Consider the following 24540-nt stretch of genomic DNA (forward strand, 5'->3'; position numbering starts at 1 on the left):
CCCTTTCCTAGTATCATGGGGACAGACAAAAGAGAAGTCAGAAAGACAGAGGATTACCCGCAGCCAACTCCAAAACAAAATAACCATGGGAACCACCCAGGAAGAATGGGAAAGCTTCCCAGGAAACCCATTTCAAAGCCTCAGATTGCAAGTGGGGAGACTCAGCAACCCTTTAACCACCAAAACAATCGTCACAAACAATGAACTTTCTATTGTCCCAAAAAAGGTGGATTTGGGCAGGATCAAGATAATAAAGACTTTAAAAGCTTCAATCCTCATTCCCCAGCCTTTTGCAAACGCCACACTTACCCCATTGGAAACAGAAGAGGCTTTGTCAAGATCTCCAAATGTGCCATCTGCAGGGACTGCTCACATACTAGGTAAGAGACTAGGATTCAGAGCATTATGCCCCATGGTACCAACCAGCCTCCTCTTCCTCCTCCTGGGCTTCAGGTCTAGAAAGGTGGGTCTCAGTCCACAGTGATTCTACCTATAAGAGCAACATAAGAAAATAATGGGTTTTGTGCTTCTTTTTTATATACCTCTAGAGATTGCAAGATTATCCTCAGAAACATTAACGTGATAACACAGGAAAAGTACCTTACATGTTGTAGACACTCAATACATTAGAGTATGGATATTTTGATAAGCAGTTCATATTTTAATAAAGAAGCATTTACCAGGTTTAGTTATCTATAGCTTTGTAGAAAGCACCTCGACTGTAGAGATTCTTGCCCACCAAAATCTCATAGTTAATGGAAACACTGAAGCATGTGGCTGCAAGGTACTAGAGGAAGCTCTACAATTCAGTACAAGAACTCACAAATCAATCCACCCTGAACCATTCAAGAAACAAAACTTTCCAAAAGTGAAGATCTCTTCCCTAAAAGTGTTACCAGTGAAAGCCATGCTAACACTTGTTTTCAAGCAACGGCATCAAAATAAACTGGAGATGCGGGTGTTGCAAAATACTCATGAAAACTACGCCTCCTTGTTCTCTATTCTCATGAAAGCATTGGCTAGAACAAAATAGCACCACCAAGTCATAGCGGGCAGGCCAGACCAGGTGCAGCTAGTCAATCTGTCTTCATTGAAAATAACTCCACACTTGAAGCTGATTCACTACCCAAAATGTAAACCAAGACTCACTCCTTGAGCAAAGCAGAATGACTTTAGCATAGCACCATAAAGCAAATGAAGCCTTTTCCGAGCTCACAATCCCTTCCCATCCCCAGTCCAGTCCCTTGCGATACTAGATGCATAAATAAATGCTAAGTAATTATGCCATTACATAGGACAACGTCCTAATGCCCTAGGACCTTGTCAACCGAGAGACCCTAGGAAGAACCAGTGGCTCAGGGTCGGTTAAACTCAATAATGCTATATTCTCTTGTCGGGGAATATTAACCAGCCAAGCTCCTCTGTCCTATGCTCTTATTGTCCCTTTTTGGTTACAGCATCAACCATAATATCAAACAATCAACACTTCCCCAAAAGTGCTTGGAAACTCCCAGGTCTGAAAAAGTACCCCAAGGTCTGTGGCACGAAACTGCTATGGCAGTCACCAGCATCATCTATCTTCAAGTTTAATGCTTTTCCTGTTTTCATTTAATTTTTAGAGATGGGGTCTCACTATGTTGCCCAGGACAGCCTCAAACTCCTGGGCTCAAGGAACCCTCCCATGTCAGCCTCCTGAGTAGCTGGGACTACAGGCACACACCGCCATGACCAGCTTCCAAGTTAAATTCTTGAGTAACTAAATTTAACACACTTTGCCTTCATAGAAGCAACCCACTAACTTACATCTCAGTCGCTGCCAAGTTTCGGGCTTTGTACTGATTTCATTTTTACACTAAAGGCAGGCAAAAAAAAAAAAAAAAAAGGAAAGAAAAAAATAATAGAGCAGAGCAGTGGGTAAGATCCTCAGGAGATGAGACAAACTGAGAGGAAAAAAAAAAACAACCCTGGGAAAGTGAGATAAAAATTGGAGGGAAGAAATGGTAAGATAATCAACTAGGAAAACAAGATAAAAATACTGAAAATATGGAACTTGCCCATAATGAAGAGAGAACAAATGGGGGAAGTGGTTTCTGTTTTATTCTACGGCAGTAACTTCACCTTCCTTCACCTTCCATTGAGAGAAGTGGTAAGGTTGGAGGTAGGACAAGAAAGGGTAGGAGGCAGAAAATACTAATCGTTACACTGAAAACACTAAGTGTCACTATTAAATGCCTACTTTGTGCCAAATGAAGGATAGAAACCTTACATGAATATTCATAATGAAATCTCATTATACGCTGAATTCACAGTGCAATTTCACAATCAGTTTCCAGATCACATTTGGGGAAATACAAGTTCAGAGAGGTTAGGCAATTTTCCTGAGGCCACACAGTCAAAAGCGGCAGAGCAAGAATTCAAAGCCAGGTATTTCTGACTCCAGCATTCTTTCTGATATGCTCAGAAAGAATCTGTTCTGAGAAAACTTTAAAATGCTCAGACTCATGCATTAAATATGAACCAAAACGAAGTGTCTTCTCCAGTCATTACAGCAAATTTGTTCTGCTGTCATACAAGGTAAATCTGTATTGTCAAGTGGGTTGAAAGTACCTACAATTCACTTGAAATTACCAGTAAGTCTTATGTAAATTCTAGTTACATTTTTCTAGAACAATATCACAGGGTGTACCTCAATTAATACACAAAACCCACCTTGGAACAATTTGGTCTACTGTGTGTGGTGTTCCCAAACAGAAAGTATATTTTAATAAAACTGAAAAAACATAATCTATGTCAAAGATTCAAAGACAAATACATGGTGTCCTCCTACTTGCAGCTAAAGAACTCAGTTGCTCATTTTCAAAGGCTGTTTAAGGCCTTTTTTGACAGAGTTCCACTGGGCAGAATTTTAAAAATGAATATAAACTCAAGAAAAGAGGCGGCCTTTGTGTTCCAATTAAGATACCATCAAAAATCGAAGTTGGTTCTTCCAAAAGACCAATAAAATTGATAATACATTAGCAAGACTGAAGGGGAAAAGGTACAAATAACGCCATGAATGAAAAAGGAAACATATCTACAGATACTACAGTCTTTAAAAATATTATGAGACAGCACGTTCAATATTATACCAAAAAATTTTAAATTGTACATAAAATGGGAACATTTCTGTAAAAATTAGTTATTAAAACAAACAATTTTAATGATCTGGTATCTATTAAACAAACTTACAATTCAAAAACAGTCAGATAAGGTGGCACACGCCTATAGTCCTAGCTATACAGGAGGTTGGGGCAGGAGGATCACTTGAGCCCGGGAGCTCCAGTCTAGCCTGGACACCAGAGCAAGGCTCCATCTCTAAAAAGAAGAAATAAGTGAATAAAATTTAAAACTATAACCAACCAGAGACAAACCAGCTTATTTACTGGGAGAGGTGAGGAGACAATATGAAAAGATAATGATATAGAAATTGCCACTTTCTCTCACATCTACATGGTCATATAGTAGCATTAACCCCAATTTCAAATGTCCTCATGATGGTATCTTCTAACAGTCACATGTGACAATATCTAAAAACCTTTGCTCTATGCACAATGCAGTTCCCCTTTTTGTAGCTAAGAATTATTGTTCCATAGAACTCTGTCTATTAGTCAGTTTCACCAGCATTATCATGAGATCCAATTTGGTTGTCTTTCTTGTTGAGTGAGTTACTAAAGGTTCCTTGTGGGGTGGAGGGGTGTGAGGGAGTAGGTCACAGACCTCATGTCTGCATCAATTTCACACCTACCTGCTGCTGGGTCCTTTCTTGAGCCCAAAATGAGCTAGAACTCAGGGCTCTAGCCCTGGATCATGCAACCTGTTGTTCTTCCCTAAGCCATGTCTGATTTGGTTTAAAAGTAATTTCCTTTCCATCTGTATCTTTAACTTCAAAGAAGTGGGAGAGTCAGGGCAAGCTAAGTGAACTGCGGTCCCAGCAACCTGCCTCCCGACCCCCAAAGTTCAAGGGAAGGTATGCTGAGAGAGTCAGGCAATTCCACTTTGATATTAGAAAAATGATAAAATCAGCTACTGACATTTTCCTGATTGTACACACCCTAGACCCGGGAAAAAACATTTGGCTTGCTATAAATACAACAGGAACCACACATTTTCCACCTTCATTTCTTCCCCTAAAAGTAAGATGATTCTGTAAACATTCTCATGAAGGACTCGCTTACAAAAAAACAAAAGCCAGCTCCAACTGCTGGTGTATTACTAAGTTGTTGATCAGGTATGAAATAAGTGCAACAGGTAACAGTTAACCCAATAGCCTCCCTCTGACCCCTACACACTGAGCAAAAGCTACACAGGCCAGATGGAAGCCCACTGACCAGCTCCAGACTTGAAATAAAACCTAAAGCCTGTCTGTGAGAAGCCTCATTTGAGCTAAGGTTATCCTTTGCTGGGACATACTGCCGCTTGCAATGATCCCAGCCCCCAGCGCCACCTTCCACCCAAACTTCCTCTCACAAAATTGACTTAGGCAATCGATCCAAAGATAAGCTAGCTTTCACAGAAAGACAGACATTTAAAAAAAAAAATGATCCAGATAAACAAATCACACCTCCACAGCCAGGAACCTAGAGCCGAACTAATTTAATCAGATGTAAAATTAATCAGAACCCCGAGACTTCCGATGTCCCACTCCAGAACTCCCATCCAGGTGCGGTCGGCAGCCACAGCTTCTGAATATTCCTTCGGAACTTTTTTCTCACTTGATTCCCAAGCCTGTCATGGGGTTCTTTTTCAATGGCACTGACCTGCAATTACCCAACGCGCAGCGGGACAGCCCCGGGCAGGACGCATCCTGGGTGGGTGACGTGATCCCGCAGTCTCCTCCCCGACCCCATATCCCATACAATGATCCTCGCTTACAGAAGTCAAGGGGGAAAGATGACTTTCAAAGCCCGAATCTCTTTACCCTGGAGCCAGAACCAACGTCGCCGGCGTCCCCTGCAGCTCAGCCGGCAACGCGCGCCGAGCCTCGGGGCGCAGCTTGGAGACGAGCTTGCTCGTTCTGGGAAGGGGCACCGGGGCGCACGGTTCCCCCGCCCCAGCTGCACAGCTCAGCTCGGGGCTCTCACCTATCCTCGTTCAGAGCCACATTCGGCTGCCTCCCCTGACCACCCGACACAAAGAGATTGGCCGGTGGAAAGAATCGATTTCAAAATTCAAGCTCACCCCTGCTCAACAAGGCGCGCACGTTTCTCCCCGTCTGGCTTCACATGTCTCAAACTTCCAGTAACAGAAATGAGGAAGCAGCAGCCTTCCCCGGCTGCTGGCGGAGGCAGTGGGTGTAACTTGTGAAGTTTCGTGCTATGATGAATCTGGTCACTTGGGTGTGTTGGAGAGGGTTGGTCGCTCCTCCCTTCCTCCTCCCATCATCACCTCCCTCCTCTCCGCCTCCCTCTCCAATTTAATTCTTCCCTCTGGCATTCGCCGGCTGTCACTCAGAATCCCAGCACCCTCCCCACCACATCCTTGAGGGCAATGTATTTCGAAAAGGTCTTCACCATTTTACAGATGAACCTGGTCACCCTGCACAAAGCATGAGTGCCTGTCAAATAATTTTCTACAGCATATGGCAAAAAAGCAGCGCCTCTTAAAAGATATAAAAGGCCAGCAATGTTAACATAAGCGCCCCCCACCAGCCCCCTTCACGGGCAGAAACGTGGGTAGTTGATTCAGTGGAGACCTAACTCCCAAACATCTATTGAAAACGAGTGGAGGGCAGAAAAACAGAAACCAAACTTTCAGTTGGCTGCCTTTTCTTTAATATGTACTAGAAAGTATTTCCAATATATAACATGTATTTGAAAAGAATATAATGAACACCCACGTGCCCACCATGTAGCATAAAAAATTAAAATTACTCACATAGTGGAAACTATCTGTGAACCTCTTCCTTGCTGAAATACATCCCTCTTTCCTTCCCCCTGGAAAGAAAACTGCCCCAAATTTGATTTCCCATGAGCAACTTATATATCAGTTTCTAAAAATGTTAAAGGGAACATGCTAACTTAAAGTTTACCAGAAAGCCATGCAATGAACATCCCTCTGCTGTGCTTGACCTTGGTTTCCAAACAGAAGTTTCTTTAAATAAAACTTTAAATGACCTCAGGTTAAATGAAGCCTCAGGTGGCTGGTTAAAGAGAATGAAAGGAATCACAAAAGAAGAAAACAGTAAATCTGAAGTGACAAGTGAGAGGCTATATCTGAAAGGGTTGAAGCATTCATGGATGAAATTGATAGATTAATAGAGTATTATCATTTTATAAGGTTAAAAGCTGTGCCAAAAACTAAGGATACTCATCCATACTGCAAGGGATTTTCCTCAAAGACACAGGCTACAAAAATAAAAACCCAACATTCATTAAAGAAGTCATAATGACTCAAATGCCAGCCAGGGATGCAGCCTGGAAACAGCACTCCAAAAAGGGAACTTTCAGATACATTTAAACTTGACTCAAATATATATGTATATATATATCCATATATATATTTTATATATATTCATATATATCCACATGTATTCACATATATATATTCATATGTATATGAACATGAAGAAAGAGATGCCTGGTTCATCTTTATATTCTTGGTAAAGAATATAGGCTGGTATAAAGGCTGGTATAGCAGAAAATTTAATAACTACCTGATAAATGAATTAAGCAAATAAACAAAAGAGTGCCCACAAACACATCTAAAGGAACAGAATGGGCACGGTGGCTCACGCCTATAATCCCAGCACTTCGGGAGGCCGAGGCAGGTGGATCACCTCAGGTCAGAAGTTTGAGACCAGCCTGGAAGCATGGCGAAACCCCGTCTCTACTAAAAATACAAAAATTAGCCAGGCATGGTGATGTGCACCCGTAATTCCAGCTACTCGGGAGGCTGAAGCATGAGAATTGCTTGAACCTGGGAGGCGGAGGTGAGCCAAGATCACACCACTGCACTTCCAGCCTGGGTGACGAAGTGAAACTCTGTCTTGAAAATAAATAAATAAATAAGTACATAAATAAATAAACAGAATGAAGAAAGAGAAGAATGTTTGGATAGAGCAATGGTCCTTAGTTGGAGGTGAATTTGCCTCCGGGGAACATTTGGCAATATCTGGAGGCATTTTCGGTTGTCACAGCTGGGGGGTGCTACTGACATCTAGTAGGTAGAGTCCGGAGATGCTGCTCTACATCCTATCATGCATATAACAGGCCATATAACAGGCCCCCATGACAAAGAATTATCCAGCCACAAATGCCAATAGTGCTGCTGCTGAGAAACTCTGATTTAGAAGTTTCACTATCACCTGTCATGTAATTAATGTATTCCATCTATTCCATATAGCATCATCAATTTGAAGAGACTCTCCAGGGACTTAAAAAACATGAAACAACACTTCTCCTTTTCCACTGTGCAGCATTCAATCGCTGAGAACCATACATATGGGGTCAGAAGAAAGCAGACACTGAGATCAGAGGCAGGAAAGCATCCCGTGGTTTTGGGTGCAGCCTTGGCATCCATGCACTCACCAAGCTACTGACTTACGCTGAATCTGGATGAAAACAATCATGAAGGGGATGGGAGAAGGAGGATGTAAAGCCAGGCAGGACTGGCTTGAGAATCAGAGATCACGTACTTCGGGGAAGCCAACATGGTGTGCAGCGAGAGATGTGACAGATACAGAGACAAAGCAGCCTCATCGAGGCCCATCAGTCATTTCTCCATTGACAATTATGAGTCTATGCTGGAACTACTCCACACAGAACAGGAAGGCGCTTCATCTCATTACAGCACATAGAAAAGAATGTTACAAATCACTCGTGGGAAGAGGAAGGCAAGCACCATGAAGTCAGCAGTCACAGCATCAGAGCGGTGGGCTTACACAGGGAGCACATCTTGCCTACAGGTTTTCTGGTCTCATGATTATCTAAGAAGGTTTCTTTTAGCTCTGGGTGGGGGGGGGGGGCCATATACTTTTTTTTCCCCTTCTTTCTGATATTATTATTTAATTTCTGCATGGAGGAGGAGAAGAGCTTTTTGTTGTTACTTAGTGTTTCTCAAAAGGGGAGGTAGGAAACAGTAGGTTTGCTCATCTTGAATTTTCTTAAAGCCACATATACGGTGGGGAAGCAATACATACATGTTGGATTAAACCAAATAGTCCCCACCTTCTTCCCTATCTCTCAGGCCTAAAAATAAAGGGTCCCCTGTAGATGCTTCTAGAGAAGAACACCTTGAGATCAAGAGTCCGAGCAACATGTGAACATGTTACATAAACCCTGCTGGCTCCATACAGTGGCGGGCAGGTTTTCACAGATCTGAACAGAACGGCTTACCTGACAGTGGTGAAAATACAGCAATATCAGAACTGGAGAGGCCCTAGGCATTGGCCTTGGGCCTCAGAGGGAAACAGGACTTAGCATCCAAGAATTTACTCTTATAGCAGAAGGGCTGTGTCCTCCTGCCCAGGAAGATTCCCCCACAACACTAGTAGACAAGTGGGCAGTAAGGAAGACGCCTATCCCTCTAAAGGTACCAGTTTCTCAACCTGCAGTTTTGAAAGCCACTAGTTTTGCTTTTTAAAAGTCATGCAAATTTTGGAAAAGCAAATGTGAACACAGGTCCGAGCCCCATCAGCGGCAATGAACTTATATACAAATGGACAGTATTTCTGCTCCAAAGAAATGCAACCAGTAGAGGGAGCACAGCTGCCTTTTGCTGTTAATTTCTCAAGATCGAGATGAACCTGGGGATGATGCTAAATGATACAAAAATAATACACATCACCGCAAAAGAAAAGATTTATGCACGAACATTTAGAGAAACTGTAAACCAGGACACCCTTAGCAGGTATGTGAATTGTATCTGCACAAGAGCTGGCTAAACAGACAGAAGAGGACTATATAAAAAATAAATTCATGTTGGAAAACAACATGTGGCATGTGGGGAAAAGGTCACAAAGGGTTAAACTTCTTTTTCCCTTTGTCAAGTGGATTTACACTCAGAAATGAAAAAGTATGGAGAGCTTATTTAAGCGTATTCTCTCCAAAAATTTTAACTCAGTGTTTAGCTTGCTCACTCTCTCTATATATATATTAGATCTACAATAGCTGGGCTTTGAAATTCCTTTCAAACTGCATTCTCAGTGACAGAGATGACTCCTAAAGCAAGCATTTTCTGGATTTCTCTTCAGGGGTCTCCAGAACCAACTTGGTCAGGAATCAAGATGTCTTCAAGATCTGCGAATTTGAAGCCATCAGCCACAATGGAGCTTACCTCCACCTTTTCAAGCCTTCATTGAACAAAAACAAGGTAAGAAGTGCTGGCACCAACCTGTCCTCACCTATGTCACCTAGCAACAATGTTATCAGCAGCAAGGCCAGAGAAGAGTCTCCTCCTCCTCCTCATGTTAGGTGATAGGCAACAGGGGTGTTAACACCGTCAAATTACCTGAATCCAAACATGATTTCCCAGCATAACTGCAGTTCCAAATATGCATCCTGTTAATGGAATCCATATTTGGAACTGCTACGGAAATGCAGAAGGTTTTTCATAAATACATTTTGTGGTTGACTACCAACGGATTGCCAAAATCAATTTTTTATATTTGAAACTGATGAAAGGTCTAAATATGGATCCATCCCACACACTCCCATGCTAGGTAATCTGAGGGTCTGCTCGGGAATACGGACCTGTTTGAAAACACTGCAAACACTTGTTTCAGCCCTGGATGGGGTCTTTTCTCTGACAGACAAACAAGGTTCACCTTTTTAGGCAAAGTTTTAAAACACAGTCTTCATTAAATCTGATTTGATACAAGAATGTTTTACAACTTCAAAGTAAACCTTATGCCAACCAAACTTAGAGACTCTTTACATAGTTTTCTCTATCTGAAAACAGAATACCTAACAAATACATGGAGATATTCTTAAAAAATAGAGGGCCAGCCAAAAAGAGGCCAGGAAACTCTAATAGCTTTTAAACACCACCTCCAGAATGCATTGCAGGGACTGTGTGGCAAATTCCCTAAAATCCAAGGGCTTCAATTTCCTTGACTATAAAATGATGATGTTCGATTTAATTTTCTCTGCCTTCTGAGCTCTATCTTCCAAGTGTATGTTTCCATGATTTTAAAGCCCCCATTGCTTTCATTACCCCAAATTAGATTTCCTTACAGAAGAACAACTTTCACCAAACAAGTCAAAGTCAACAGGGTCAGGACTCCTTTGTAGCCCACATTCTTGTAAGTGAAGCCAGGTTTGTAACTGAAAGGGTGAAGGGAAAAGGGAGGAAGCGCAACCAGAGTTAGATAAAGGTAACAAAGAAGGCCGAGGAAACATCCGTGAGCTCTTAGCTCCCACCAGCAATAAACCATACGGGGCCAGATGCTGTCCCACCCACACACACAGTAAGGCTTTTGATTTCAAGGGCCCTGGGTGCCTTGCACAAATGGTGCATGTGTTCACGGGGGTAAAAGCATCAAAGTTTTTCCTAGGGACCTTTCAGATACCTCCCTGCTCGGCAGCAATAAACAATAATAATTGTTACTGGCGCTAGAAGTAAGATAATGTAGAATAACTAAGAAGACAAAAAGTCAAGTTCTAATTTCAGTCCTGCCATTTCTTCAAAGAATGCCAGGACAGCTTTATAATCCTCAGTATAGCCTCTTGAAAAAGCTGGGTCAGGGAGTATCCCATCGGGGAGGCCTCATTTGGTCATGAGAGAAGCAAGGATACAGAATGAGAAGAGCCGGTTCAAGTCCAGGGTCCAACAACAAGCAGAAGAGTAACTCAGAGCAAGACCCTCTGCCTACCCTTCGGTAAAGTGGGAACTTAAAATAATAGATGCCTATTGGCAATGGAATGCATGGGTTAACAGGCTTTGGACTGGGCACATGCCCAACACTGTCTCTAAATGGGCAAATGGGCACTAAACTTGTCAAGACAATTTTCAATCAGGAAATAAGCCAACCCTGTATCTTAAACAATCTTAGCGTTTATAATGTTCTCAATGTTTTCACGTTGACAGTGCTATTTTGGTAAAAAGTGCAGTTCTGGCGCTAGTTATGTGTCGGGTAACAAAACGGAGGCCCTTCCCGGTGGAGTCACAGAGGGCTCACCCTCTTGAGCCCTAAGCCTTCCCCAGAGAGTCCCTACTGTGGGGAAGTAGCAGGCCACCCTTGTGAAGGTGGACACGGTGAGCCACAAAGGCCCGGCACTAACCAGGTCCAACCAATTTAATGGTATTTAATGGTATTCATGGGTGGGAATCATTTTGATTTTTATTTTATACTAAGATACAGTAACTGTCACTTTAAAATTTTGGGGGACCAAAACATAATGGGGCAGGGAGTGGAGAATGACACTGGCTAAGAAGGTGGTATAGTTCGGATATTTGTACCCACCCAAATCTCATGTTGAATTGTAATTCTTGGTGTTGCAGGTGGGGCCTGGTAGGAGGTGATTACATCACGGGGGTGGATTCTCATGTATAGTTTAGCACCATCCCCTTGGTGCTGTTCTCGTGATAGTGAGTCAGTTCTCATGTATAGTTTAGCACCATTCCCTTGGTGCTGTTCTCGTGATACTCAGTTCTTGCAAGATCTGGTTGTATAAAAGTTTGTGGCATCTCCCCGCATCTCTCTCTTGCTCCTGCTCTGGCACGTGACATGTCTGCTCCTGCTTCTCTTTCTGCCATAACTGTAAGTTTTCTGAGGTCTCCCCAGAAGCCAAGCAGATGCCAGCACCATGCTTCCTGTACAGCCTGCAGAACCATGAGCCAATTAAACCTCTTTTCTTTATAAATTACCCAATGTCAAGTATTTCTTTATAGCAATGCAAGAATGGCCCAATACGCGAGGAGACATCTAGCACAGGGGTAGGGTGGTGAAGTGAAAAGGACCCCACCTATAGACCTGCTTGTAACACATGACACCTTACAGAGTTTTGTGCTAACCACAGGCACATAATCAATTAAAATTAGGTGACTTCTAATGAATAATGGCTAGGGAAACATGTTGATGAGAATCCACTTGTCTTGTGTTCCCTTCCACTAACATAGGCATCTGATTTCACTCCAGGAGTACTTGCTGCCATCTTCCCTAATGTAAACGAAAACTAAACATGTAAAAGTTCCTTTCAGTCAGAGAATACAACAAACCTGTATCTCAAAATATTAGAGGGCCTAACATAGGGGTGACACATTTAGGGTCATACACCTCTATATGTAAGAGCAGAAAGGAGGTCTTATAAATCACTCATTCATCTGAAGTCAGAAGGAGTGAGTGACTTGTTCAAGCTCACATAATAAAACCATGACAGCTTCAGCCCAGTACCCAGGTCAACAGAAATAAACTTGCTGTATGTTCCACTCAATTATTACCTCCTTTAAAAAGTATTTCCATAAAATGAACATTCAATGCAGTGTATGCACTCATAATTTGGGGCCCAAACCTAGTACAAAAGGCACATACAAATAAAAAACAATATAAATTGAGCCCATCTAGAATTAATAAGCAAACCATAAAAAGTGGGTACATGAGAAATTCTTGGCTCAGCCCCAGACAAGCAAGCAAGGGGCCCAGAGACCTGGGAGGGAGGATGCAGTCAAACCCGGATGGCTGGAGGCAGTCTGACTCACCAGCAGCCAGCGTCCTCCCAAACAAATTACAGTGGCAGGCTCAGCAAGAATGCAGGGGAAAGATCCACATGTGCCCAAGGGGTTAAGATAGCAACCTGGTCAAAGATATAGACTTCCTCAGGTAGGAAAGCTCTACCCCTGGAATACCAAGAAATTAGAGTTCATCTCTGGCACGGCGTGGTGGCTCATGCCTATAATCCTAGCACTTTGGGAGGCAGAGGTGGGCAGATCACCTGAGGTCAGGAGTTCAAGACCAGCCTGGCCAACATGGCGAAACCCCATCTCTAACTAAAAATACAAAAATTAGCCAGGTGTGGTGGTGTGTGCCTGTACTCCCAGCTACTTAGGAGGCTGAGGCAGAAGAATCGCTTGAACCCAGGAGGCAGAGGTTGCAGTGAGCCAGGATCACACCACTGTACTCCAGCCTAGGCAACAGAGCAAGACTCTGTCTCAAAAAAAAAAAAAAAAAAAAAAAGTGCATCTTTGCTAATGCTACAAAATACCATCATTTTCACTTGTCTGTGAATATTCATTGCAGCATTACTCACAATAGCCAAGAGGTGGAAACAATCTATGTGCCCATCAGCAGACGAATGAATAAACAAAATGTGGTATATCTCTGCAATGGAATATTACTCAGCCATTTAAATATTGAAGTTCTGATCTGTGCTGCTACATGGATCAACCTTCAAAATATTATGTTAAGTGAAAGAAGTCAGACACAAAAAGACAAATATTGCATAATTCCACTTATATCCCAGTTTTGGACATAGATAGTAGTGATGGTTGTACAACATTGTGAATGTAATTAATGCCAATGAAGTATGTACTTAAAAATAGTTAAAATGCCAACTTTTATGTTATATATATTTTACCACAACTTTTTAAAAAAATTCCAAAAACATCATTTTCAACTTTTTGGCTCACATATATGTAGCTTTAAAAAAAAAAAAAAAAGCTGCTGGCCTGGTGCAGTGGCTCATGCCTAAAATCCCAGCACTTTGGGAAGCCGAGGTGGGCAGATCACTTGAGATCAGGAGTTTAAGACCAGACTGGCGAACACAGTGAAACCTCATCTCTACTTAAAAATAAATAAATAAATAAATAAATATTAGCCAGGATGGTGATGCACACCTGTAATCTCAGCTATTTGGGTGGCTGAGGCACAAGAATAGCTTGAACCCGGGAGGCGAAGGTTGCAGTGAGCTGTAATGGTGCCACTGCACTGTAGCCTGGGCAAAAGAGCAAGACTCTGTCTCAAAAAAAAAAAAAAAAAAAAAAAGGTGCTACTAAAAACAAAAGTAATCAAAACTTTACACACAAGCCTTCCAATAAGCCAACTCTTCCTGTCATATCACCATGATCTTCGCACGCCCAGATAAGTGATTTTCTCTGATTGTAAGAGATAAAATGACATTGCCTCACCTATCAAGGTAAATCTTTCACAATTATGAAGATAAAACAAGGCACACCTTTGCACAGTATGCTGGAGGCACAGCAGTAGGGAACAGCTGCTTCCACCAACCCATCCCAACCCCAAATTTCAAAGCATATCAAGAAACCAAAAAGGGTCAGATATGAGTCCAAAACCCCAACAGTGGGGGAAATGAATCAAACCCAAATTCTTAATTGCAAATATTAAATGGTACACATGTTAACTGACCACATTTAGGTGTACCCTCAACCCGCAGTAATTTCAGGAGTTAAGACTTAAGCAGGGGTGCCAGGCAGTCTAAGTGAGAATTGTGGGTCAGCCAGGAATTCCTCTTCCAGTCACAGGCCTATCCCTTAATCTTCATAAAGCCTCAGTCCCTCATCTTGTCAAATGGGAATAAGAGCATTTCCCCCTCATAAAGCTATGTGAAGACAACTTTGATGACAATGAGTTGCTGACATTTCCTGAGCACTTTCTCTGTGAAAGCCACTAGGCTAGGGGCTGCTCATTCAATTTTATACCTGGTCCTCATGACAACTCAGCAAGGTACTACTTATTACTAGACCCCTTTAACAGATAAAGAAAACTGAGGCACGGAGAGGTTAAATGAACTGCCTAAAGCCACTCGACAAGTAAGAGGCAGGTCTAAAATTCTAACCTAGTCTCTGAGAAGCTGGGTTCTCTCCAACCTCACTACTGCATTTGGGCTACAATCTTGTCATTATCAACATTGACATCCATACATTTGATTTATTTGCTTTTATTTCTTTATTTTTTTATTTATTTATTTTTTTGAGACAGAGTCTCACTCTGTTGCCCAGGCTGGAGTGCAGTGGAGTGATTTCAGCTCACTGCAACCTCTGCCTCCTGGGTTCAAGCGATTCTGTGTCTCAGACTCCCAAGTAGCTGGAATTACAGATGCCTGCCACCAAGCCCAGCTAATTTGTGTATTTTTAGTAGAGATGGGATTTCACCATGTAGGCCAGGCTGGTTTCGAACACCCGACCTCACACAATCTGCCCACCTCAGCCCCCCAAAGTGCTGGATTATAGGCGTGAGCCACCACGCCCGGCCTTATTATTACTAATATTACCCTTTGTATCATGAATCTCAGCTTCTGGGTTCACAAAGTCAGAGGGCTGAGTGTGACTCCCAATGCCTACACTTACTCATGGAGAACCTCATCCCCTCTTAAGGACAAATGTGGCGGGCAAGCAACATATTTTAGGGTTTGTCATGAAGCTCCTGGAAGTTAATCGTCACTCCGTCCGAGAAAGGTGAGTGAACAAGGTATCTAACGTGAGCCAGCTAAATTGCACAAGAGGCAAATAATATGCATAATGCATGTGTGGGAGATTCCTAAATGTATTCCCGGGGCCCTTTCACAGAACCAAGGACCCCCCCTCCACACCCCCACCACACAAAGAGGCAAGTTCAAACTCTGGACTGAGATAATTAACGGCTGGTGGATATTTTACACTGACCTATTTATAATACCTCCCTGAAGTACTAATGTTGGTTCACAATCAAAAGAAATACATACTGAACAGAATCTTGCTCGCAGCTGAACCACCCAACTTCCCGGTAAAACATGACAGGTGACTCACGGGGATGACACAGTTCCTGGCACAGGCACCAAGAGTTACTACTGGTGTGGAGTAGGCTCAGCCAGCAAGTTGACAAACACTTCACATTACCTAAAACACCAAAGCTCAACCCTATACTCTCGGATGCCTGGTTTCTGAGAAAGGGAATTTCTCAGCATGGGACCACGACGCTGACAACCTGCCCAGCTGAGAATCCTTGCTGTGGGCTGGTGGACGCCAAGATAAGCCATCTCTGACTTTTATTTTTCTCAGCCTCAACAACTTCACACACCTTGCTTAGGCCCAGGCTTATGATTCAGACTTCTCACCCCTCCCAAAGCCCTGTACCCTGGGAGCCTTTGTTCTTTTTCTGGCCACAGATGAACTCAGCCCATTAAAGAACAGCTGTAATCCCTTACACACATAACTTTCCATTGGCAAAAATTAGTCAGGTCGGCTGGGTCTGAGGTCAGCAGTCTCCTGCAGAAACACCCACCAGACACTGTTCCCCCACCACCAAAAAAAAAAGGTAGCGGCTAATGAACTGCCCGTTACCCGTCTGGCAGACACATACACACAGATACTACTGACTCATTCCATTTCAATAACCAAAAACAATATGGCCTTTGGCATGAATACGGGCTTTTGTTTTCTTAAGGATAGTGGCCAACTTGCTCTATTTGCTCCCGTGCAAACTTGTTCTTCTTCCGAATATAAAGGTAACCTTAGACTTGAAGTCTTTGTTCAACATCACCTTCTCAATGAAGGTGTCCTCCTGGCCAGTGGCCCCACCCCACCACCTCCGCCCCTCATCCCTGGCACATTTCCTTTCTTACTTCCCTGATTTATTTTTCTCTCCTTTATTTATTTATTTATTTATTTATTTATTATTGAGAAAGAGTCTCGCCCTGTTGCTCAGGCTGGAGTGCAGTGGCGTGATCTCGGCTCACTGCAACCTCCACATCCCAGGTTCAAGCAACGCTCTTGCCTCAGCCTCCTGAGTAGCTGGGACTACAGGCATGTGCCACCACACTCGGCTAATTTTTGTATTTTTAGTAGAGACAGGGTTTTGTCATGTTGGCCAGGCTGGTCTCAAACTCCTGGCCTCAAGTGATCTGCCTGCCTTGGCTTCCCAAAGTGCTGGGATTCAGGCGTGCGCCACCGCGCACCCGGCTATTTTTCTCTCCTTTATACACATGCTGAATATTTTCTTATTTTACTCTTTTTCTTGTTTATTGTTTCTCTCCTCCACTAGAACGTAAGCCCCACAAGAGCAGGCGCTTTTATCCATTTTGCTCACAATTCTATTGCAAGTGCCTAGAAGAGGGCTTCATACATGGTAGACTCTCAATAAATATTGGATGATTTGAATAACGGTCATTCATTACCCCATGATGATAATATAAGATAAGAAGCATGATCAAAACCACCTAGGTCTGAGGTCTCTTCTTTAACCATAGAAAAAAAGTCCTTTTAACCAATTCCTTCTGAATCCTTAACAGCAAAGAAAGAAATAAGGAATAATAGGAGAAATAGACATTTATGTCAATAATACACAAACACTTGGAGTTTTCAACTTATACATTCACTAAGGATTTTCAAGACACCGCATGCCAAATCTCTGAAATACACAGATTATTAACAAAAAGGGGTAAAGATACCAATTGCCCGTGTGTCATCATTGTCATGCATCCCCCCCACAGCTCACACTTCCCATCTTTTCAGACCACTCAGTCTCATACTCTGTTAGGGTCTGAATGTTTGTGTCCCCTCAAAATTCATATGTTGAAATCCTAACCCCCAAGGTGATGGCATTCTAAGGTGGGGGCCTTTGGTAGAGGATTAGATCATGAGGGCAGAGCCTCCAGGATTGGGATTAGTGCTCTTTTAAAAAGAGGTCTCAGAGTTCATTCATCTCTTTCGCTGCGTGAGGACACAGCCACAAGGTGCTGTCCAGAGGAAGCAGCCCCTCACTAAACACTCAATCTGCTGTTGCCTAGATCTTGGACTTCTCAGCCTCCAGACTGTGAAATACATTTCTGTTGTTTATAAATTATCCAGTCTGTGGTATTCTGTTATAGCAGCACCAATGGAATGAGACACACTCCAAGAATCCCTTCATATCTTCGATGTTTCATGCTCCTCCTTAAGAAATGTAGATTCCAACTGGGCGCAGTTGCTCAGGCCTGTAATCTTAGCACTTTGGGACACTGAGACAGGAGGATGAGGCTTGAGCCCATGGGTTCGAGACCAGCCTGGGCAACACAGCAAGAGCCCATCTTTAAAAAATAAATGAATGAATAAACATTTTTAAAATTTTTTAAAAAGAAGTGTAGATTCCATCATCTATCATTAATTTCCCTCCCTCAACTCCCTGGCCCATCTTTTACTTGGTCACATCATCAAATTATAAGTATGAAAATTTGCTGCTTTCTCCCTCTCCTTTGCAGAAATATTAAAAGAGGCATCTGTATTTGCCATGTTCCCTTATTTTTCCCATTCTCTCTTAAACCTACTCCAGTGAGTCTTCCATCCAACCACGTGCTGTTCTCAAGGGCACTAATGACCTCCCGGTTTGTAAAGCCAATGTTTCTCTCTTGTCTTCATTGTACTTGACCTATTCTATCAGCAGCATTTGACACCACTGATTACTCATTCTGCTCTGGTGTACTTTCTTCAACTGCTTCCAAGACACCATAAATTCTTCTGCCTTGCTGGCTGCCTTTGCTGGTTCCTCCTCTTCCCCCTGACCTCTTAATGTTGGAGAACCACAGGGCTTAGTCCTTGGCCCTCTTCTCTCTTTTCTTTACACTGCGGTCCTCAGTGAGGGAGATATGTAGATCCACTGTCCCAATCTTAACCCAAGGAAAGACTTGCTGTCCAGCTACGGGGGCTGTGGTCAGAAGGCAGCCTCGAGCCTTCAGTTCCTGCAGGATCTGTCTCAGGGCAGAGGGCGGCATCCCAGGGTAGTCCATATCTGGTGACTGAGTGAGGTAGGGATAAAGGACTGGTCATATCAGCCTCTTCAGGACAAGGATGATGGGCAGTATTAATTCCAGAGCTTCCAACCAGGTTGTTCTACAACACTGTTTGACTTCTCCACACAGTCCTGCTTCCTTGCTTCCTTCCTCTTTCTTTTGCAGATCATCTAAATGCCATCTTCTTGCCTGTTTCTGGAGAAATCAACCTACAACTCTAGGAGATCCCCTCCAGTCTCATGACTGTGAATACCGTCCACATGCTAACAACTCCCAATGCATGTCTCTAGCCAGTGCTTTTTCCCCTAGACTCCGCAATCAAATACCGCACTGTGCACTTACACCCTCTGGGTATCTTCTAGGCGCCTTTCCCAGCTGAGCTAAGGGCAATTGAACCCTCCCAACTATTCAGACCAAAATACTTGGTGCCATACTTGCCTTCCCTTTCTTTCACATCCCACATCAAATCAGTCAGAAAATTCTGTTGCACCCACTCTCCAAATATGTGCAAATCCAAATCTCTTCTCACCCCCTCCTGCTGCTGCCACTATAATCCGAGCCACCATTCTCTTTCTACTAGATTACGACAAAGCCTCTTAACAAGTCTCCCTGTTTCTACTCTTGTCCTTCTACAATCCGTCCTCATCCAGGACCATGGGGATCCTTTTAAAGTATAAATCAGATCACATCATTCCTCTGCTCAAGGGGTAAAAGCCAAACTCCCTAGAGGGACCCACAAAGCATGTCACCCCTCTGGCCTCGTTATTACTTCTCTGTCTTCATCTCCTGCTGCTTCTCCCCTTGTTCATGCCACTGAAGCCACACTTGGCCTCCTCAATGTTCCCTGAACTTTCCAGACACACTCCCTCTTTCTGGAACATTCCAGGTAGGCTGCTAGCTAATTTCTTTACATTCTTTTAGTCTTCATTCAAATGGTACCATCTCATCACTATACCCTAATCTACCCCGCTTACCTCCCAGAACTGCCCACCCACTCAAAGCAGGTCTACTTTGCTTTTTTAAAATATCATTTCCCACTTCCAACACACTGAATCATTAAGTTAAACTTAATTAATTCATTTAAAATGAAGACATAACTCATTACAATTAATAAACAATTATTTATTTTTTAATAGTAATTCACAAAGACAAGAGTCTTTGCCTCTTTTGATCACCAAAGTATCCCAAGTACCTAGGACACTGCCTAGCACACAGTAGGACCTAAAAATAAATACATTCGTTGAGTGAACAAATAATATTTCTTCTTCACAAGATTAGGTTGGCAGAATGAAGCATAAAGGGACAAAAATAAAACAAAGAAAGAAAGAGAAGATAGGAGACATAGAAAATACAGTGAAAGGGCCGGGCGTGGTGGCTCACGCTTGTAATCCCAGCACTTTGGGAGGCCGAGGTGGGAGGATCACGAGGTCAAGAGTTTGAGACCAGCCAACATAGTGAAACCCTGTCTCTACTAAAAATACAAAAATTTAGCAGGGCATGGTGGCGAGTGCCTGTAATCCTAGCTATTCGGGAGGCTGAGGCAGGAGAATTGCTTGAAACCGGGAGGCGGAGGCTGCAACAAGTCGAGATCACACCATTGCACACCACCTGGGAGACAGTCCACAACTCTGTCAAAAAGAAAAAGAAAGAAAAAGGAAAGAAGGAAGGAAGGAAGGAAGGAAGGAAGGAAGGAAGGAAAGAAGGAAGGAAGGAAGGAAGGGAGGGAGGGAGGGAGGAAAGACAATGAAAGGATGTAATATGAAGAAAAAAAGAGAACTGGACTGAAGATAAAAATATATTTACACCTAGACATGTCATAGTGGAACTGGAAAGCCAAAGGCAGAGAGAAAAACCATAAAAGCAACAAGAAGGAGACTGATGAGCTACTGTACAAAGAAGCAACAATTAGGCAGGGAGCCGACTTCTCAGCAAGAACAGATGCCAGAAGATAATGAACTAGTATCTTCTAAGTGTTTGAAGAAAATCACTGCCAACTGAGAATTCTATATGCAGCAGAAATAAAGATAATTTAAGATGGACAGAAGTATAATAATAATAATAATTACCAATAATGTCTTAGATGTTTAGAATAGTATGAAAGAAAAAAATTACTATATATTATAATCCAGTAGAGAATAAAAGGAGTTAATATACTCTAATGTCCTTGTATTATCTAGGAAGGCTTCAAAGTACTAATTTATATTAGACTTTGCAATCCAAGGTAGCTATGGGTAATCCTGAGGTTTTTTTAATAGGATAGACATTAAAAAGCCAGTAACTGATCGTTCTGACTACATTCCGGGTAAAGACTTAGTTATTTACTTAAAAAATAAATAAGACAATAAAATGCAAGCCACACGGAGAGACAATATTTACAACTCATGCAACCAACAAGGAGATATTATGCAGAATAATTTAAAACACACACATGCACACAACTGTACAAATCAATAAGAAAAACATCAACTACCAAATAAAAAATGACAAGTGACATTTGTCAGGCAGTTCGCAAAAGAAAATATTTCAATGACCAATAAACCTATGAATAGGAGCTTGGCCATGCTGGTTTTTCAATTTACAAAATGTAAATTCAAACCAGGAAATCCACTTATTACCAGAAGAGCTAGAATTGAAATGACTAATAACACCAAGGTTTTCTGAGGGCATAATGCAAGAGGAACTCCCTTATCCTACTAGGGAGAGTGTAATTGGGTCAGGCACTTTAGTAAAGATGAAAAATCAGCAATTTCAATTCTAGAAATACACCCCAAGAAATACATGGACATGAGTGCTAGGGAAGGTATCTCCAAAAAAAGTCCATTGTAGCACTATTCACAATAGTCAAACATTGGAACTAATCCAAATGATCATCAGCAGTAGAATGGATTATGAAGTTATAGCCTATTTATACCATGAAATTGTATGATAATTAAAGTGTACAAACTAGAGCTACACCCAAGAGAAAAGTTGAGGAAATAAAGCCAGACCCAGAATACTTAATAAAGTATGATTCCACTGATACACAGTTCAAAAACAAGCAAAATTAAACTACGGTGCTTAAGAATGTACACTCAAGTACTAAATGTGTGACAAGAAGCAAAAATATGATTCCATAAAAATCAAGCCCAGTTGTTATCTTTAGGAGGCAGGGAGAAAATTGTGATTGAGGATGGGAGGGGAGGCCTTCTTGGGGGCTGCCAATGTTGCATTTCTCGAGCTGGTGATGGCCACATTACCCAGTAGGCTGTACAGTCACGTGTTGTGCACTGTTCTGAATGTGTGGCATGTTTCACAATTTAAGAAGAGTTAATAAAATCCACATAAACTATCTTGTAGACAAGTATTTCCCACTGAATAGTAACCCCTCCCCAAATAAGAAAGCCTTTTAGATTTTGGCTATAGATATAACATCTTGTATAAATATCACTGCTTCATTAAACCACTCAAAAGCCCAATGAGTAAGACATTTAATGACAGATAAGACAACTAAAGGTGATACTTAGTTCATTAAGACATTCTCCTCTTCCAACTATTAAACTAATAGCAGATGATATTATCATAGATTCCTTTGAGGAAGAAAGGATAGATAGATAGATAGATAGATAGACAGACAGACAGACATAGGTATGCATTTGGCATGTATACATATACACATATATACATATACATGCAAGTGTATATACACATACACATGTATGTGCATGCAAGTATACATATATGACTGACATAAAAACATGCTCCTTGGCTGGGCACAGTGGCTCATGCTTATAGTCCCAGCTACCAGGGAGGCTAGACAGAGGGATTGCTTGAGCCCAGGAATTCAAGGTTACAGTGAGGTATGATTGTGCCACTGTACTGCAGCCTGGGTGACAGAGCTGTCACCCTGTCCCTTTAAAAAAATATATATATATGTGTGTATATATATATATATATACTCTTTACTGTGATATATATATATGTGTATATATATCACAGTATGTGTATGTATATATGTGTATATATATATACTCTTTCCTGTGACTTTATTTGAAAATGAAGACAGCATAAGAGTGAGTTCAGTGCATCCACCCTCTTCCTTCACTCTCTCTCTGGTGTCACTGGACTGGATGAGTTATGGACATGACACTTCCAGCCCAAGGGCACTAGAAAGTAAGGGAGAAGGGAACAGATGACTTATCCCACAATGAGCCCAGAGATTCAAACCAGCCACCCAAGGTTCACCTTCACTCTTCATGAAGAGTCATAGACCCATTACCCATTAATATGGTGACAATTATTATTATTATTATTATTATTATTATTTGAGAAAAGGTCTCGCTTTGTCACCCAGGCTGGAGTGCAGTGGTGCAATCTTGGCTCACCGTAACATCTGGCTCCCGGGTTCAAGCAATTCTCCTGCCTCAGCCTCCCGAGCAGCTGATTACAGGCACCCACTACCACACCCAGCTTATTTTTGTATTTTTAGTAGAGATGGGGTTTCACCATGTTGGCCAGGCTGGTCACGAACTCTTGACCTCAAGTAATCCACCTACCTCAGCCTCCCAAAGTGCTTGGATTACAGGCATGAGCCACTGTGCCCAGCCAACAATTATTTTTAAAGCAATGCTAGTCCATCACCCCTTGGGGCAGGGAGCGCTCACTCTCATTCTTACTTACACTGTGAGGCGATTTATCATTGTATTTTCTGATTAGGATGCCCTACAGAACAGGACATCGAGTTCTCTGATGGGTACTTTTTTTTGCACAGGATTGGTGGAAGAGACCATTCCATTCCCCCTTTATTTGTAATGCTTCCCTCTGTACTGTACCTCCATACTTCTTCCACCATCCTTAACCGCAGGATGGGCACAGCATCCGGCTGGGATCGTCGTTGAACCTCCAGCCCTGTACACAGTCCAGAGGTGGGTTCACGATCGATATTAGCTAATCAGAGAACTTCCTTGGGAATTTTTTTCTTTTAAAACTGCGGACATCAGCCTAAAACTGCTGGCAGCCTTGCTTCTGTTTGGTTCAAGCTGGCCTGAGAAGAACTAATCTGATCCAGGGAAAACAGGGATGAAAGACAGAGAGCATCTGATCGTGTTAACTTCCCTGGGTCCAACTGTCCCCTAACCCCAGCCTTACCCTGATCGGTACACAGCCAAACATATTCCCACTTTGGCCCTAAATCAACGTAGGTTTCTAATCCTTACAACCCAACATTCTAACAGGATCAGGATTTTGTTTTTTGTGGGTTTTTTAAACGGTTTTATTGCTGATGTTGTTTTGCAGGGGTAAGAAGCAGAGAAGATCTGCTCCTGTGATCCACAACACTCCTCCATACCACATATTTGTGCAAAAACATCTTGTTAGTCCCTAAGCTTCCTCTAATGATGTCTTTTAAAACTGCACCTTACATGTCTTCTCCTTGATTAACACCCTTGTTTATTACCTCATTCAATCCTCCTTTTCCCTTTTCCAAATGCTGAATGATCACACGATGAACGTCTTAGATTTTTCTCTCTTCTGTGAAACTGCTGATCACTCCCAAATTAAGAATTAAAAATGGAGCAGCTGCAGACGCTTTGCTAGCATCCAGATTACAATCTTAGAGTTCTTCCAGAAGACAGCTCTCTGTTTCTGAGGAAACTCTGGTTGGTTGGGGGCAACCCAAGGAAGTACCTCTGAAACCACACAACATGCAATGAAACCACAGGAAAAAAAGGGGGAGGGGGCTCTTCCTGTGTATTTGCTGAAGCATTTTGCTTTAAGAGAGATCAGTGGTGTTCAATTTCAAGAAAGAAACACCCATGAGGAAAAGTGCAGAGCAAAGCAACCCCAGGACATCTCTGCCCAACACACAGGCCTGCTGGTGTCACTTGCATTG

The 24540-nt window shown here is 42.4% G+C and overlaps 1 protein-coding gene across 9 annotated transcripts in view; it reads right to left on the reverse strand.

Moving 5' to 3' along the window:
• The window catches only part of TIAM1 (TIAM Rac1 associated GEF 1), a 443928-nt gene that overhangs the window by 224039 nt on the left and 195349 nt on the right, over positions 1 to 24540 (reverse strand). For 4 of the 9 annotated variants that reach the window (XM_030806062.1, XM_030806069.1, XM_030806064.1 and 1 more), the window contains exon 3: positions 310 to 490. The gene's annotated coding sequence lies outside the window, so the exon portion shown is untranslated. Of the gene's footprint in view, positions 1 to 309; positions 491 to 4796; positions 4814 to 5217; positions 5575 to 24540 lie in introns of those variants that run through there. The other 5 variants (XM_030806068.1, XM_030806071.1, XM_012501896.2 and 2 more) reach the window with 3 other exon arrangements.

The sequence above is a fragment of the Nomascus leucogenys genome, chromosome 25 (assembly GCF_006542625.1).
Source record: "Nomascus leucogenys isolate Asia chromosome 25, Asia_NLE_v1, whole genome shotgun sequence".
In the NCBI taxonomy this organism is placed as follows: domain Eukaryota; kingdom Metazoa; phylum Chordata; class Mammalia; order Primates; family Hylobatidae; genus Nomascus; species Nomascus leucogenys.